The sequence below is a fragment of the Neofelis nebulosa genome, chromosome 14 (assembly GCF_028018385.1).
Source record: "Neofelis nebulosa isolate mNeoNeb1 chromosome 14, mNeoNeb1.pri, whole genome shotgun sequence".
Classification (NCBI taxonomy): Eukaryota; Metazoa; Chordata; class Mammalia; order Carnivora; family Felidae; genus Neofelis; species Neofelis nebulosa.
In genome coordinates, this window is record NC_080795.1 from 80,902,634 (window position 1) to 80,918,076 (window position 15,443).

A 15,443-nucleotide genomic window follows, 5' to 3' on the forward strand; every position below is an offset into this window, starting at 1 on the left:
TCGGGGCCGGGCAGCACTGGAGAATCACCTCCTAGGTCATGGCTAGCTGAGCATCTCCCAGGGGCCGCCCCACACCCAGGCCTCTCCCTTAATCCTGTGGCACTCCGAGCGGCCTCAGTTCACAGGTGAGGGCCGGGAGCCGGGAAGCGGCAGGTAACGGACCCAGGTCACCTCGCCAGGTCTGCCAGACTCCACGCTGGCTTTCCACATGGCCTTCGGGATCCAAGAAATCCAGAGGTCTATCTTCTGCTGGCATAGGGTGCTGGCATCCCACGGAGGGAGCAGGAACAGGCCACAAAACGGCATCCGTGGGTGAAGCCCTGACTGGTACAGAGGCCGCAGATCGGGGTGCAAGGGAGACCCAGAAGGTAGTGGGGGGCAATGCTCAGAAAACACGGCCAAGGAGCACGGACCTGCTACAGAAGGCGTATGGGTGCTCACGGGGCTTCTGGACACTCCCAGGCTACCCTGCTCCTCCGGCAACTTAAGGCGCAGACCCATGACCGTCACACCTGGCTCTGGGTAGGGACCCTGGGGCTCACAGGTTAAGGAGCAAGTCACAAGTGGGGGCAGCAGGGTCCAATCTCTGCAGGACCCGGCCAGCTCGCCGCTCCCAGCCTCAGCTTCCTCACCTGCAACCAGCTGTTCTGGATGGCCCAAGGGCGCACAACCAGAACTCCTAGGGTCACAGCTTTCCAGTTATGTGACCTGCGGCTAGTCCCCTGATCCCATCAATAAAGACAAGGAGATCTCCTTTGCAAAACGGAGATAACTCACCACAGCGCTGCTTTCAGTCCAAATGTTATTGGGGACTGTGTGCCCAACTACGGGACACTGGGCAGATGGAAGTCTCAGCGGGACACTTCGAGCCCCTCCTACCTCTTATGTTGCAGTGGAGTCCCAAAGAGGCTGGTCTGGAGCACCCAGCTCCCATCAGCGGCCCCTGCAGGTGCACACAAAGGTGTGGGCCGCACCGGCTTCGACCAGCAGCCGCAGCTCCACCGGCCCTCCCTGGGGGGCTGCCCAGAAACTCGCCCCGGGGAGGCCGGAAAGCGGCCGGGCAGGGCAGGAGCCAGTCCATCTGCAGTCGCGTGTACCTCGATGGAGGAGGCACTAAAGGCAGCTCCTCGTGCCAGGGACCAAGCCACAGCCAGCAGGGCGCTCGCACGGATGCCACGCAGGGCCCACGGCCCAGGCATCGAGCTGCGACACCTCTCCTAGGCCGAACGGCTCCTGGAAGAGTCCAAGGACTCCACACAAGCCAGCAGTGCACCTGGGGCCCCCCGCAGCCCGGCCCTGGCTCGCCGGCTCTGGCACAGGGCCCCCACCCCCTCCCAGCAGTCCTTGGCTGCCTGACCCAAGTGCGGCTGTCACTTCACAGCCTCGGGCCCCAACAGTCAGGCTTTGTTTCTTCCTAGGACAGTTAAAAGGGCCTCCACCTCCAGGAAGCCCTCCCTGAGGAGCCACGCGTGAGGGTGGTGATAATTATCTTTCGTGTTGGACGGGCCTTAGATCGTCACTCTTGTCTCCATATTATTCTTCAGCTGTCACCTCTCTGCTAGGCTAAAACTGCTTATGCGTCTCCCACTGTCCCCCGTACATTGGCCAGCAGAGAATTCAGTCAGCAGCTAGAATCTCAGGCGGGCCCCAAAGAGCTCTGGGCCTCGGCCTTCTCATCTGTGAAGCAAGGAAACCACTGCTTCTATGCAGAGCAGTCAAGAAAATTCACAAGTGAACTCTGGGCGGCACAGAAGCTGGCCCACGGCGCGCACTCCCAGGTCCCAGGTGCCTGTCCAAGACAGACGTCCGTGGGATCCCCTGGGGTTGCAACGACTCCACCAATGCACAGGGAGGACAGCCGAGGCCCAGGCATGACAGAACTCAAAGCACAGTGCCTCTGGGGTCTCACGGGGACTCAGTTCAACAGAACTAATCATTTGAGTCCCCCCAAGTTTACCACACTCTCCTGGAAACATGCCTGCTGAGCGATGGCTTTAGGAAGTCCAGATTCTTCTTCAGATTCTCCCCCATACAATCCATTTGGTGTTTTAGAAAGTGGGAACATCATAGCGGTTTCCTGCCACTCGACTGGGTTCTGAAAGCCAAGTGCACCCGGACTCCCACCAAAAGGGACTGGGATGCCGCCGAGCAGCGAGGACCTTCCTCAGCCTCACGGCGAAGCCATCTGGCCGGGGAGCTGGCGGTGCCATGGGGCGGCAGGCCTGAGATCCCGGTCCCCGTGTGAAGGGCTCCAGGGAGAGGCAGGACTACATGGGCAAAATAAATCCCCAGACGGGCAAGCTTCTGAGGGGATCAGCAGGAAGTCCCTATTAAAGTTGTAAACTCTTCTCAAAAACCATATCAGAAGCAGGCAGAAACCACACGGCCCGCATCTACTTGGCTCCCACTCTCCCACAGACCCACAAGATTTAATCAAAAACCTATTTGAACTTCACAGCCACAAACTGACACCATCCACGGGACTCTTATCGGCGCGCGCGCGCGCACACACACACGCACACACACACACACACACACACACACACACACACACACAGCCTCACTTCTGCAGAGGTTGTTCAAACGGTCAGCAATTAACCAAGGACGGATAACCGGCCTGCACAGGTGCTTCCTTTCACCTGCATCTTCCGGGCAGGTGTGGAAAGCATGGTCTCTTCTCAGTTCACCTGGTTAGTTCGCTGGCAAACACGGTCCGGGCGCCTGGGGGGCTCAGTCAGTGGAGTGTCCAACTCTTGGTTTCAGCTCAGGTCATGATCTCACCGTTCGTGAGTTCAAGCCCTGCATCGGGCTTCGCGCTGACAGCGCGGAGCCTGCTTGGGATTCTCTCTCTCTCCCTCTCTCTCTGCCCCTCCCCTGCACTCTCTTTCTCTCAAAAACAAATAAATAAAATTTAAAAAGAAGCCCCCCCCCAAAAAAAAAACACGGTCCTGATTTTATCTTGCATTTGATTAGTGTTAAACACCATCTCACGTATGAAAAGTGACCGATATTTTGCATACACTGTCGTGAAGACGAGACACCTCAAACTGCAAAAACATACACTCCTGACACACCCGTAAACCCCGCTTTTCATCTGGGTGGGGGCGCGCCACAGCTTTGGGGCTCATGGCGCTGCATGGGAGACCTATGGGCCCCGTGTCTCGTGGGTGGGTTCCAGGGTTCGCCCCCAGGCTCAGCCACTTACTGTGTGTCTTTGGGCAACTTACTTAGCCTCTCTGTGCCTCCTTCTCCTCTCTGTAAAATGCAGGTAATGACAGACAGCCCCGACTGGGTTTTGCAGACAGAGAATGAGGCTGAGTGTTCTGCACAGGACCTGGCCTTCTGGATGTTTCTCAGAGCCTGTTAAGTACCAGGAACAAGCACTCATTATGCTCCACAGATCACAACACACACACTGAAGCTCAGGGCAGTGGGTAGCTTCTGGGCCAAGATCACAAAGCCAGGGATGGCCCAGCCCTGGATGTTAATGGTCCCTGCACCCCGAACAACGTGGGGCTCGAGGACATTTCCGCTGCAGAGTAAAAGGCATAGGGCCCCTCCCTATCCTCTTAAGAATTAAAAACACTTTAGACATCTGAATAATTCAAGGATGAGCTAAACACACTTCAAACAGCCCTAAGCTTCCCTTTGGCTTGCCCGTCCCGCTAGGCTTGCCGAGCCCATGCTGGCAAAGCAAAGTTCAAGCCGGCCTCAACTGCTTACTCCACCCCTAACACCAAATCAGAGCTCCTTCTTTCGCATGGGCGCCCTGAAGGGCAGAGGCCACCTCGGCCATCGGGCCAGGCAGCTCTGGCTCCGTCCAGCAGAGGGTGGCGGTGTGCAGGGCCTGCCGGAGAGAGAGGGGGCTGCGTCCTCCAAGCTTCCCCTGCAAATGGTTTACACAAGCGATGCAAAGAACCACTAGCAGCTCCTCTGTGACTCCAGTCTGTGCAGCACGACTGGCTGGGTGTAGACGGGCATCTGAGTCGGGCCCCAGGAGACAGGCAGTGTTTCCAGAACTGAATCCCCCCACGCAGGGTCACCTCTGGCCTTCAGCAACGCAAATCTTTCGTTTAGCCTTTGTTTTACGAGCCCGAAACCCTGATTTCAGGCTCAAGGCTCAAAATGCTAGGGAAGTGTAAACAAGGGTTTGTGCTTGAGAGATCAGTGGAGGGTCCCCATGACGGATGTCCCACCCTGTGTCCACCGGGGCAGGTCTGGTGCGCTGCCTAGCCCAGCACTACTCCTCACTGCTTACAGAAACCACAGGGTTCCTAGAACACAATCCGGAATTAGCTCCTTTCTGCCCTTATCCCTAAGAACAAAGACGCGGCCTCACAAACCGAGGACAGGACTTGTCCCCAAATATTTACAAATCCAAACTCGTGGGGAAGCATTCTTAACTGGATTCTTAACAGCCAGGCCCGAGGACAGGAGACAGATAAAACTTCAGGACGCACATTCCTGAGATCCAAGGAGCGAGGCAAGTGGCTTGCTTTCTTCCCCCCCGCCCCCCCAACCCCAAAGCTGGATGAAGCCAGAGACCCCTTGTTTTTGGAAACTCCCTTCATGTCACAAAACCATCTTATAATACAAAGTTCTACAGCTCTCCATCCAAAGCATTTTTGGTCTCTGGGATAACAATAGTGAATGCTTCTGCTTTGAGAGCATCTCCAGCCCAGGACTTTCAAACAGTCTGAGGAAGTCCTTGGGTCCGCCCAGGCCTCTCAGGGAGAGCCCCCCACACCTCTGCAAACCCCAGGTGGTCAGGTTCCTAGGCAACCCCGGGAGCCTCTCCCCCACCCCCAGGGCTCTCACCCTAGAGGCAAGTCAACACCACCCTTCCCCTCCTCCCAGAAAGGAGCCCAGCACGGCAGGCTCACTGGATTCCTGCAGGACAAAAACCATTTCGGAATCCAAGGCCTGGCCAAGCAGTCTTTTCTGCTTCTAACACATCTTTCTGGAAAATTAAAATTTAACTCAAGGCACAATTCCATTAAGCTTAAAATTTAACCCAACCAAATAAAAATGCATTGCCGCTGACTGCAACACACACGTTCATGAGATGTATCATCTTCTGCCCTTTAACACATAAGTCCAGAAAACATGCAATTAAATATTAAAGTACACACGGATCAGCGCTTAACAGCGAAACGTAATGAAGCGGCAGATGCTCTTTACCCCTCCGTGCACTAAGCACCTTTGGGGTTCTCAGGTGGGGTGCCTTTGGGAGCCTGAGTCCACAGATCTCAGCGTCCCCAAGGGAACGGCCAGAATGGCCTGAGCCCTCGCCAGCGGGGGCAGCCCCAGCCTTCACACGCTCCCTTCCTCCCTTCCTCCCGGACCAGCAGGAGTCACTCCTCCCTGGAATGTTCCAGCAGCAAGGGTGTGTACCAGGCACCAAGGGCAGATCAGTAATTCCTTTTAACTGAGGCACTTCAAATGGACCCCCACCCAGATCATACCTTCCAATGTATTTTCATTTTGGGCATTCAGTAATTATGAAGATCAATGATACATTCATGCTTCTGTGGTTAGTTTTGTATCAGTAATTACAATGAGAAAAACTGCTTCTAGATGGGCTTAACAACAGCCTTCTGAGCACAGCAATGTTTTAAACCCCAATTTATGTACACGTGTGTCACAAGCGTGAGGAACAATCAGTAAGACTTTCCAGTGTAAAAGCCTGTGACTTTAGAATAAAACTCCACGAGGGAAAGTGGAACAAACATCCTAGTTCGAGAGGAAAAGAACACGTACGCATTACAACCGTTCACAGTCTGCTGCTCCCGTTTTCTAAAAGGTGACCGTGGTCATCAAATCATTAGTGAATTTCATATCGGATACTTTCAAGAGCGGTACAATTGCAACTTAAAATGTCTACATTTACAATACTCCAAAAATGTTCTCTTTCTCAGCTATTTAAAATCAGCAATAATGGGGCGCCTGGGTGGCTCAGCAGGTTCAGAGTCCAACTCTTGCTACCGGCTCAGGTCATGATCTCACGGTTCCTGAGTTCGAGCCCCACATCGGGCTCTTTGCTGACAGAGCTTGGGGCAGAGAATAGAGCCGGCTTGGGACTCTCTCTCCCTCAAAACAAAATTCCAAAAAATCAGCAATAAAGTTCAATGTCAACTCAGAAACGTGCCCCTAGTTTTCATCAAAGTTATTTTACAGGGCATGAACAAAAAACTCCGAAGATCTCGGCGACGAGGCAACCCAAGGCTGAAAGACCCAGAATTTAGGCAGCCACGTGCTCCCCACACCGCCCCCCTTGTTACGTCCAGTGAACTCTGGCAAAACAAGTTCATCTCCCGTGTAGAGGTGGCAAAGCCCCTCCCCTCAAAATAACTGGTGGGAAAATATTTCCTTCCCATTTCAAACCAAACATCGTACTCTTTTGGATAAACAGATTTTGCCAGAGCAAGGACTAAATGGTCGGCAGTGAGAAGCGCGCCAGTTTTCTGGCCTGGCAATGACCGAGTGATGGCTCGATTTGTGCGAGTGACCTCTGCATCTGGACGCAGTTCCAACTCCTCTTCAGCAGCGATTTTAGGGGTTTGCTATGCATTCTGTGTTCAAGATCTTCCTTTCCCTACACTGGGAAGAATTCAGTTGCACGTCAGTTCAAATGGCCCCAGGATTCAGAGGCAGAACCCCAGGAGAGGCCCTCTGGCAAACTCTGAACACTCGCTCCGGGGCAGCCACACGGCAGAATCCCAGGTTAGGAGGTACTTTTAAGGAAAGCGCCCCTCGGGCACTGGTTCAGGAATGCAGTTTTCCTCTCTGCCAGCGAAATCCTTCCACAGGTTTGGGAGGATGAAAACACGGTCGACGACCGAACAATGCTTCCCTCACCTGGGCTTTGGGCCAAGCAGAGGTGGGCGGGCAAGGTAGCCCCGCTGAGTTAACTTGAAAAGGCTCTGCAAATCCCTTCGGCTGCAGGGGAGCCACCTCGCCCTCGCGGAGGCACCACCCCTGTGTCTGCCCTCGGGGGGCAAGAACCCGGCACAAGGGCCACCTTCACTGGGGAGAGTTCCCTACTGATCGTTGTGTGACCCTGTGACCACCGTCTTACCCAAGGGTCCAAACTAGCCAAATCGACCTCAGAGCCCTCCTCTCCAGCTTCACGGCTGTGTTTCATTTCCCACAATCTCCCTCAAATGCCTGCCCATCGGCTCCTGTGGGAGTGACATCGGCCCATGCACCGCAGCGGAAGGGCCACTGCGGGAACGCCAAGCTTAAAGCGCACTCGATCTGTGACACGAAAACAGTAAGTGGATTACGCTGTTGCCCTCGAAGTCTGTGGACGTTTTAATCTTCTTAAAATGTCTCCTCTAAAAGTCACTTGCCAAGGAAGGAGGTTCATAAACACCATTAGGCCCCCACTAAATGTTTCCAGTGTTACCGCTACCCCAACGGCAGCGGGTTGAAAATAGCTATTGTGCAGACCCGTGAACTCAGGACTTTTGGCAAGCTTCCTTCTGATTTAGGGCCGGGAAGCTTCCTTCGCGCGCAGTGAAAAGGTCCACAATCCCCCAGTTCGCTCCAAGTGCCTTATTTTACAAAGGCTTAGCATTTGATACCTTTATAAAGGGAAAAAAAAAAAAAAAAAAAGCCACTCCAAGCACATTTTGAAAGTTCCATGTTTAAAAAGATCCTTGTTCATTGATTTTGGTGGGGTAATTAAGCTAATCTAAACAAGGGGTCCTTGTCTGGGCGCCTGTGGGGGAGGTGCACGGGGGCCTGGCCTCCGCCTGTGAGCCCCCCTGCAGACACTGCCCCCCCCCCCCCCCCCCCCCGGCTCCGGGGGTCCTCTCCCACCCCCTCCTTTCTATATGGCTGCTCCTCATCTGGGAGGCTTTTTCCCTCTGGTCAGATTTCCACTCAGCAAAGCTGAACCGCTCTCATGTTTCCTGGCCTGGAGTCGAGGCGGCCCTTCTAATGGAGTCTCCCTGAGTGCACCTTTGTCAACAGAACTGTGCTGTGATAAAGAAATCTGGGGAACCAGAGGAAACGGCTGTGCAGCAGCACCCTCACCAGGAACACGGCTTCCAGCGCATTCTGGCTCCACAGATTACAGACGGGGCTCTGCCAGGGGTGTTCCCGAGGAGGGCACTGGCAATTTGGGGTTGCCTGCCACCTACGGCGCTCACCAGCCACGCTGACCCTGTGCCAGGCCGCGAGGCTGTTAGTCACGAACCACCCCTAACGGCTACACGGGGCTGGGCTTCGGGGCTGGCAGGGCAAGCAGAAGAAGGCAGAGAGGGCAGAGGGTGCAGACGGGCGATAGGGACGAACGGGCACCACGGCCAGAAAATAATACTACAGCCCGGACCCCGGCGCAGCCGTCCGCTCTTCCCCCCACCGTCCCTCTGACAACACAGATAAAACCAGCCCAACGTCAAGCAACCTAATCGCTGGCCAAAATACCTTCTTGGACTGCCTGCCTCCACTGGGGATGGGGGAGCTGCCGTTGCCGCAGCCCCTCCCCCCTGCAGACCTGCAGGGCGGGATCTCCCGGCTCAGAGAGGGCAGGGCCCCATTCCCAGGCTCCTCCCGCCCCTCCCCAGCTCCCCTCCTCCCCAACAAGCAAAGTTGGAGAACACAGAGAGCCCCAGGATGTTAAAAGCTGCGAGCCACCTTGGAGCTCGAGCTCACCCGGTCCAATCTCTGCTCTGCTCTCACGAGGCCAAGGCCACAGCCCTCATCTCTGCAAGGGAAGCAGGCAACTCACCGGCCCCAGGAGTGGGTGGGCAGCCTCCCTGGGGGACACCCAGGGCCACTAAAAAGCCACCACTAAATACCTAATATGCATTTCAAATGCATCTCAAAAGATCCATTTCTTTCTTTTACAGCTGCTGCCCACAAAAGCAATTAGCCAGAATGGAGCCGAAATTCCCAATTTTTAAGACAACCTATTCCCCAGCCCCTCACCAGGGCGCACTAGAGATCCTGATCAAGTCCTGGTCCTTCCACCTGGGGCCTGCAAAGCTCCAGACTACCAACACTGCCACTCTTGAACTTCAGGCAGATTCTGCAAAATCTCTCCCAAGCCTTAAATAAACTCTTACTCTTTCCTTCAATAGCTAATTCAGACCTAGCTGAAAAGCAAGGAAATTATTCCTAATTTTTAAAAGAGGTTAGGGATTACTGTTTCTGATACCAACCATTAGTGACACTTCTTAATAAACCAATCCTCCAGCTTTTCATTTTCTTTCTTTTTTCCCCCAAGCACAAAACGGAGAGATGACAGATTTCCCCATGCCCTATCTGTCTGTCGATGGCCGAAGGGTGTGAGGCGGTCGTAGCGAAGGAAAAGTGCAGGGCACGTACACAGAACACTGGCAAGACCGTTTCCCCAGCGGAAACAGGCTTCGATTCTGACAATCATTTGACCCGACAACAACTGTTTCGGTCACTCACCTTCCAAACCCTCCTCCCTTCCCAGGATCTAGGACTAGGAGATGCCCCAATAACCAGGGGCTCCAAGGCCTCTTTTGCTGGAGTCAGCTGAGGTGTCCGATAGGGCTCGGTGGCTCAGTCTGACCCACGGTGCCCCCATTGGAAAAACAAAAAAATCTCACACTCCCTAGGAGATCAAGTGCCCCTTCCACCCCTTCCCACTCCTCCCTAGCAACCGCCCCCCCCCCCCGCCCCCACTTTCTAGAATCATTACGGATAGCTAACCAGGAGGCTGGGCTTTTCCCAAACCACCATTCCTCCCCGTTTTGATATACCTCCCCTAGAAAAGCCCTCAACTGGAAAGTGCTCCCCAACAACCCAATCAAGAGCAACACACCTTGGGAAGGAATGGGTTAAATTCGAGAGCTCCAGGAGGAGGGGTTGCTCGGGAAAAGGAAAGCGGTGCTGGGATGCGGAGAAATGTGCAGGGCAGGGGCTCTGGACCTGGATGCACAGATGCACCGGCCCCTCTCCTCCAGGGCCAAGCTTGGCCACAGGAAATAAAGGTGTCTTCAAAGGGACAGCCCGGAGGGCATGCACATAAAGACAAAACACAGGCGCTGCCCAGGGGACAGCTTGGAGCCGGAGGTTTGGAACACTGGATGGGCGTGCTGGGGGCGCGTGTGTGCTGGGGGGGGGGGGGGGGGGGGGAAGGGGGAGGAAGGCAGGCTGAGGCAGAGGGGACAGGGGCTGGACTCTCAGAAGTTAGGAAATAGATGTCAGGCCGAGGGGCCAGGACAGGGTCGGAACCGAGGGAGCGAGGCGCGAGGCTCCCTCTGGGTAGAGAAACCGGAGGAAATAGGGGGTGGGGGAATGCTGCGGAGCACGACCGTGGGGGGGGCGGGGGCGGGGAACCGAGTCCGTGATAAGGTGCGCACCGCGGGCAAGGGGGCCGGGATGCTCCAGGAGGCTTCTGGGACGGGAGCGACCAGAGGCAGGTGCAGCCCGGGGAGAGAAGGGAGGAAGCCGCGGATGGGGCGGGAATCCCGGCGGGAGACGCGCCTCGCCGGGGCCGAGGCGAGGGTGAGGGTCCCCTCCCCGGGGACGAGATGCCCGGGCGGGCTGGGAGCCGGACTAGGGGCTCGAGGCCGGGCCGCGCGGAGGTAGGGTGGGGAGGCGGGAAGCGGCAGGTGGCGGCGACCAGGTGCGGGGCCTGGGCGGCGGGCGGGAGAGGCGGCCGCTCACCTGTCTCCTCCGGCCGGGGCCGCTGGGGCGGCGGCGCGGCGGGGCTGCCGGGCCGGGCCGGGCGGAGGCGGCGGGGGCGGGGGCGCGGGGCCCCGGGCGCTGGGGGTGCGGCGGCGGCGGGGCCCGGCGGCGGCTGCTCTCGGCCGGCCTGCCGGGCAGGCGGGCGGTCAGACAGCGAGCGACGCGGGCGCGGACGGAGCGCTGCGAAGCTGCGGCCGGCGCGCGGGGACAACGCCGCTTTATCGGGTCGGAAACAGCCGCCGCGCGCCGCTTCCGCTGACGCAGCGCGGGCCTGCGCTCATGACTATGCAGCAGGCGCCGCGGGAGGCCGGGGCGGGGCTAGCTTCACGCGCGCCCATTGGTCGCCATGAGCCCCGCCCACCGTGCCGCCCCGCCCCGCCGCCCGGGCCCCGCCCTAGACCCCGCCCCTTGCTGCGTCCCACCTCCCGCCTCGTGGGCGGGGCGTCCAGCGCGCCCCCAGCCCCGGCTCCCCCGCGCGGGAGCCCCTGTCCCTCCCCACGCTTACCCTCTGCTTCCTCCTCTCCAGACGCCCTCCTCGCAGTGGAGCCCCCACCAGCCTAGCCTCCTCTCTCCCCCAACTCCTCCGCCCTTTCGGAGCAGGGTGGGCTCCGCCCCCAGGTGCCGCAGAGAGCGCTTTCCTGGCATCGCCCTCCGGGTCTCCCTCCTCAAACCCCCTCCCTCGGCGTGGGCCCTCGCCCGACTCCATCTCCCGCACTCTGCGCCCCCTCTTGGTAGCAAGGCAGGACCCCGGACCCCGAGCCTTTCCCTCACTGCCTGACTCGGGCAGGAGGCGCCGCTGCCGCATCACCCCTCAGGCGGATGGCTACCGTCCCAAGGATGGGGCCGCTGGGAGTCCAGGAGACTAGGTCGGGGGAGGCAGCTTGACAAACAGGTGATACAGCGGGCTGAGGTCAGACGGTCTGTGCTCTCGCCAGGCTCGACTAGTGACTTCATCTCTGGGTGTCCTCATCTGTGAGACAGATCGCAAGACCCGTCTCATGGGGCTGCCGAAGGGATTTGGAAATAAAGGGTGCACCGCGCAGCTTCCAGAGCAGTTAGAATGGGAAAATCTGACAGTGTCAAGTGTTGGTGAGGACGTGGAGCAACTGGAACTCTCTTACACTGCTGGTGGGGGTGCAAATTGATGCCCCGCCTTGGAAGTCTGGATCTTATGCAAGCCTGATGACCTAGCAATTCCCTTCCTAGATGCACGCCCTACGTGATCGCATTTCTGTGCACGGCAGCACTGTTTGCAATTACCAAACATTAGAAGGGACCCAAATGCCCAACCACAGAACAGATACATCACCTGTGTCCTATTCGTGCTGTGGAATGATGATCACACGGCTGTGAGTAATCTACAAACACGCAGGGCAACATGAATGACACTCGCAAGTGATTTTGAGGTAAGAAAAGCCAGACCTCAAAGCATATAGGATTCCCTGTATATAACGTGGTAGAGGGACACCTGGGGGGCTCAGTGAATTGAGCTTCTGACTCTTGATTTCGGCTGAGGTCACGATCTCACCGTCCGTGGGATCAGGCTCAGAGGTGGGCTCTGTGCAGAAAGCATGGAGCCTGCTTGGGATTATCTGTCTCCCTCTTCCTCTGCCCCTCCCCTGCTCTCTCTCTCTCTCTCTCTCTCTCTTAAAATAAATAAACATTTTTAAAGATAAAATAAAGTGGTAGAAATGTATGTAGAATCCAGACAGTGGTTAACATTAGAGGGAGGGGTGCCAGAGCCAGGAAGGGAAAATGGAGAGAGTGTTTGGGGTGCTAGTAAGATTCCATTTCCTGCTCTGGGTGTTGGTTACATGGGTGTGTATGTAATACTTCGATCAGGGGTTAATAAGATCAGTAGCATATGCATAAAGAGCCCAAAGTGACCTCTGACACATAGTGGGTGCCTCATAACTGTCTATCTACCTCCTCTGTGGGTTTTATGGCTCCTGTGGCCAGAGGACAGAGGCAGAGGCAATCTCAGATGTGCTGTGACCTTGGACACCTTTCTTAACCTTTCAGCGTGTTCATCTATAGATGAGCCTTCTAACAACACCTAGCTCACAAGTTGTTGTGAGGAGTAAATGCACTTTTTAAAACACTTGATACAGACAGGCGCCTGGGTGGCTCAGTCAGTTGAGCATCTGACTTCAGCTCAGGTCATGATCTCATGGTTCATGGCTTCGAGCCCCACATCGGGCTCTGTGCTGACGGCACAGAGCCTGCTTGGGATTCTCTCTCTCTCTCTCTCTCTCTCTCTCTCTCTTTCTCTCTCTCTCTCTCTCTCTCTCTCTCTCTCCCTCTGCCACTCCCCTGCTCCGTCTCTCTCTCTCAAAAATAAACATTAAAATAATAATAATAATAAGTAAATACATAAGTAAATAACCTTAAAAAAAAAAAGACAAGAAAAAGCTCTTTTCCCCTCTCTCTAGGTGCCTGCACCACGGAGGGCCGTGTGAGGAGCCCTCCCAGGACCCGACCACACTGGCACTGTGATCTTGGGTTTCCCAGTATCCAGAACTGGGAGAAGTAAGTGTTGCTGAGCTGCCCAGTCTGTGGTATTCTTGTTAAGGCAGCCTGAGCCCGTTAAGACAAAGGGTAAGATGTGCCCGTAGCTTGTGGCCCCACCGTCCAGCCGCCCCATGGCAGCTCCTTGAATGAAGGGCCACCAGCCCTGTGAGGAGAGAAGCCCCGAAGTCAGGAAGACCTGGGCTCTTGCCCGGCTCCAGAGCGTGGTGTGCCTGGGGACTTCCCGCCGCAGGCGTGCAACCTCAGAAGGGGCTGCACGCCTGCTGCATCACTCTCCCATGACCGTCTTTAAATTCTTCATAATTTCCAATAATTATTCTCCACGATTTCCATAATTCTCCGTAATTTCTCATCCTATGGCCTCATTTGTGAGTACACTGGTCTCCTGGGACGCTTGCAGGGAGCCCGCGGCATGACAACATCTCCATCACTGCACGCGCAACCTTGCCTTCGCTGCTCCTGGGGACCCTTGGAGCAGAATTGTGTCCTTCTCATCCACGGACACGCAGAGCCTAAGGACCGATAAAACTGTCACATTGACCATTTCCAGAGATTTGCCAGGAATGGCCTCCTCCAGGAAGCCCTCTCGGATGTCCTGCCTTACAGGAGCGAGTGGCTCCCTCTCATGAGCTCTGAGGCACCCTGCTCCTTCACAAATCATTCCCAACTGTAATCGGGCACGTCTGTCTCTCTAGTAGCCTGCAAGCCCTATCCAAGCAGCTGGTACCAGGCCAGGTTCATTGTTGCATTCCAGAGGCTGCCTGCAGTGGGGCAATGGGGCTGCAGACATGTTTGCATGTGGAAGGGGACAAAGAGAGAGAAGAGGAACTTCTTAATGAGGACCCATGGAGAGACTCTGGGGGGTCCACAGACTCCTGAAACGACGTGAGCCGGCCTGGACCAGGCACCCCACGTGCTCCCTATAACCCCATGCCTACAGGGGTCCCATGCCTATGGGGGTCAAGAGCTCTCCTCTTTGTCTTGTGACCCCACCAGGTTCAGGACACCTACAGGAGGCATGAGACCCCTGAAACTTTTAGCACCCCCTGACCCTGGTGCTGGGAGGCAGAGAGGATAGGAGAGCTGGCTTGGGAAGGGCAGGATTTGGGGCAGGTCGGGGTTGGAAAAATGGAGGGGCCATGAGCAGACAGGCTTGCGGGGGGGGGGGGGGGGGGGGAGGGTGGTCACAGGGCCTGGGTTTGAACTTTGACCTCACTGTAAATAAGTCTCAGTCCGTGAAATGGAATGGACCTCACCTGGAGAAGGTGACAGTCACGAGCCCAAACATGCAGCCAGCTGCCTGCTTAAGCTGAAACCCTGGCCCTGCCACTGACCAGCCCTCTGAGCTTCCGCAGGTCACATCAGCTCACTGGACCTGGGTATCCTTAGCTTCCAGAAGGGCAGAGTGTTAGCCCCTCACAGTGCTGTTACAAGAAATGGGTGCGTTCACCTCGACAAGCGAGCACCGTCTAAATGGCTGATGAGCGGTAATTTTCAACTTCCCAGGGCTGGAGAGGGAAGGGAGGAGGTATGTGGGGGACTCGGTCACCTGAGACCACTCAGGTCTCACCGCGATGACAAACAACCACCCAGCTCATAACTGAGGGCCCGCTGTGTGCCAGGCCCCTTCCAACCTGCCGGGTCCCTTCAGAGATTGGGCTTGAGCCCTCAACTGAGGCTGCCCTCTGTATACTGTGGATGGGGCCAGTGGAGCCTGAGGAGGGGAAGAGAGCATAGAAGCCAATGTCCCAAATGTCCCCCAGTGTCCCTCAGCGGATGCCTCCTCTGATCATTTGTAAAGCTCTCCTTTGTGTTTAAGCAATAACACTTGCTAAGATGAACTCTTTAGCAAGACCCCGGTATTTCAATTAGTGTGCTCAGTTATCACCACGTATTCTGAGCACCTGCTCCGGGCCAGACCTGACTGCATGTGCTCTCTGGGTGCCAATTTCCTGGTGAACCTGGGTGTCGTGGAGAGAGCAGAGAGCATGGGGCAGAGTTCCAGCTCTGCCCCTTCCCACTGTGTGACCCTGGAGGACGTGCCTCATCTCTATGAGCCCCAAGGCAAAATGGGGAGGTTGCCCCCCCCCCCCCCGCAGAGCATGGGGTGCAGACTTCCCACGAGGCAGGGGCAGTGGGTCCCAGATCTTGGGGCAAGCCCCCGCCTCCCAAATTGCCATGGTGGAACGGGAGGCCTGAGGGACAATGCCTGCCCAGGTGTCAAAGCAGTGAGTGGCCTTCAG

The 15,443-nt window shown here is 56.4% G+C and overlaps 1 protein-coding gene and 1 long non-coding RNA gene across 4 annotated transcripts in view; one reads left to right on the plus strand and one right to left on the minus strand.

Moving 5' to 3' along the window:
- Window positions 1-10,878, minus strand: part of SLC45A4 (solute carrier family 45 member 4) — an 83,892-nt gene extending 73,014 nt beyond the window's left edge. For 2 of the 3 annotated variants that reach the window (XM_058699227.1, XM_058699226.1), the window contains exon 1: window positions 10,651-10,770. The gene's annotated coding sequence lies outside the window, so the exon portion shown is untranslated. Of the gene's footprint in view, window positions 1-10,650 lie in introns of all 3 variants that reach the window. The other variant, XM_058699230.1, reaches the window with a different exon arrangement.
- Window positions 9,903-15,216, plus strand: LOC131494710 (uncharacterized). Its single transcript, XR_009253566.1, has 4 exons — window positions 9,903-10,053; window positions 11,878-12,077; window positions 13,104-13,269; window positions 14,556-15,216. It is a non-coding gene; the product is annotated as an uncharacterized LOC131494710 (long non-coding RNA).
- Window positions 15,217-15,443: the final 227 nt, after the last annotated feature.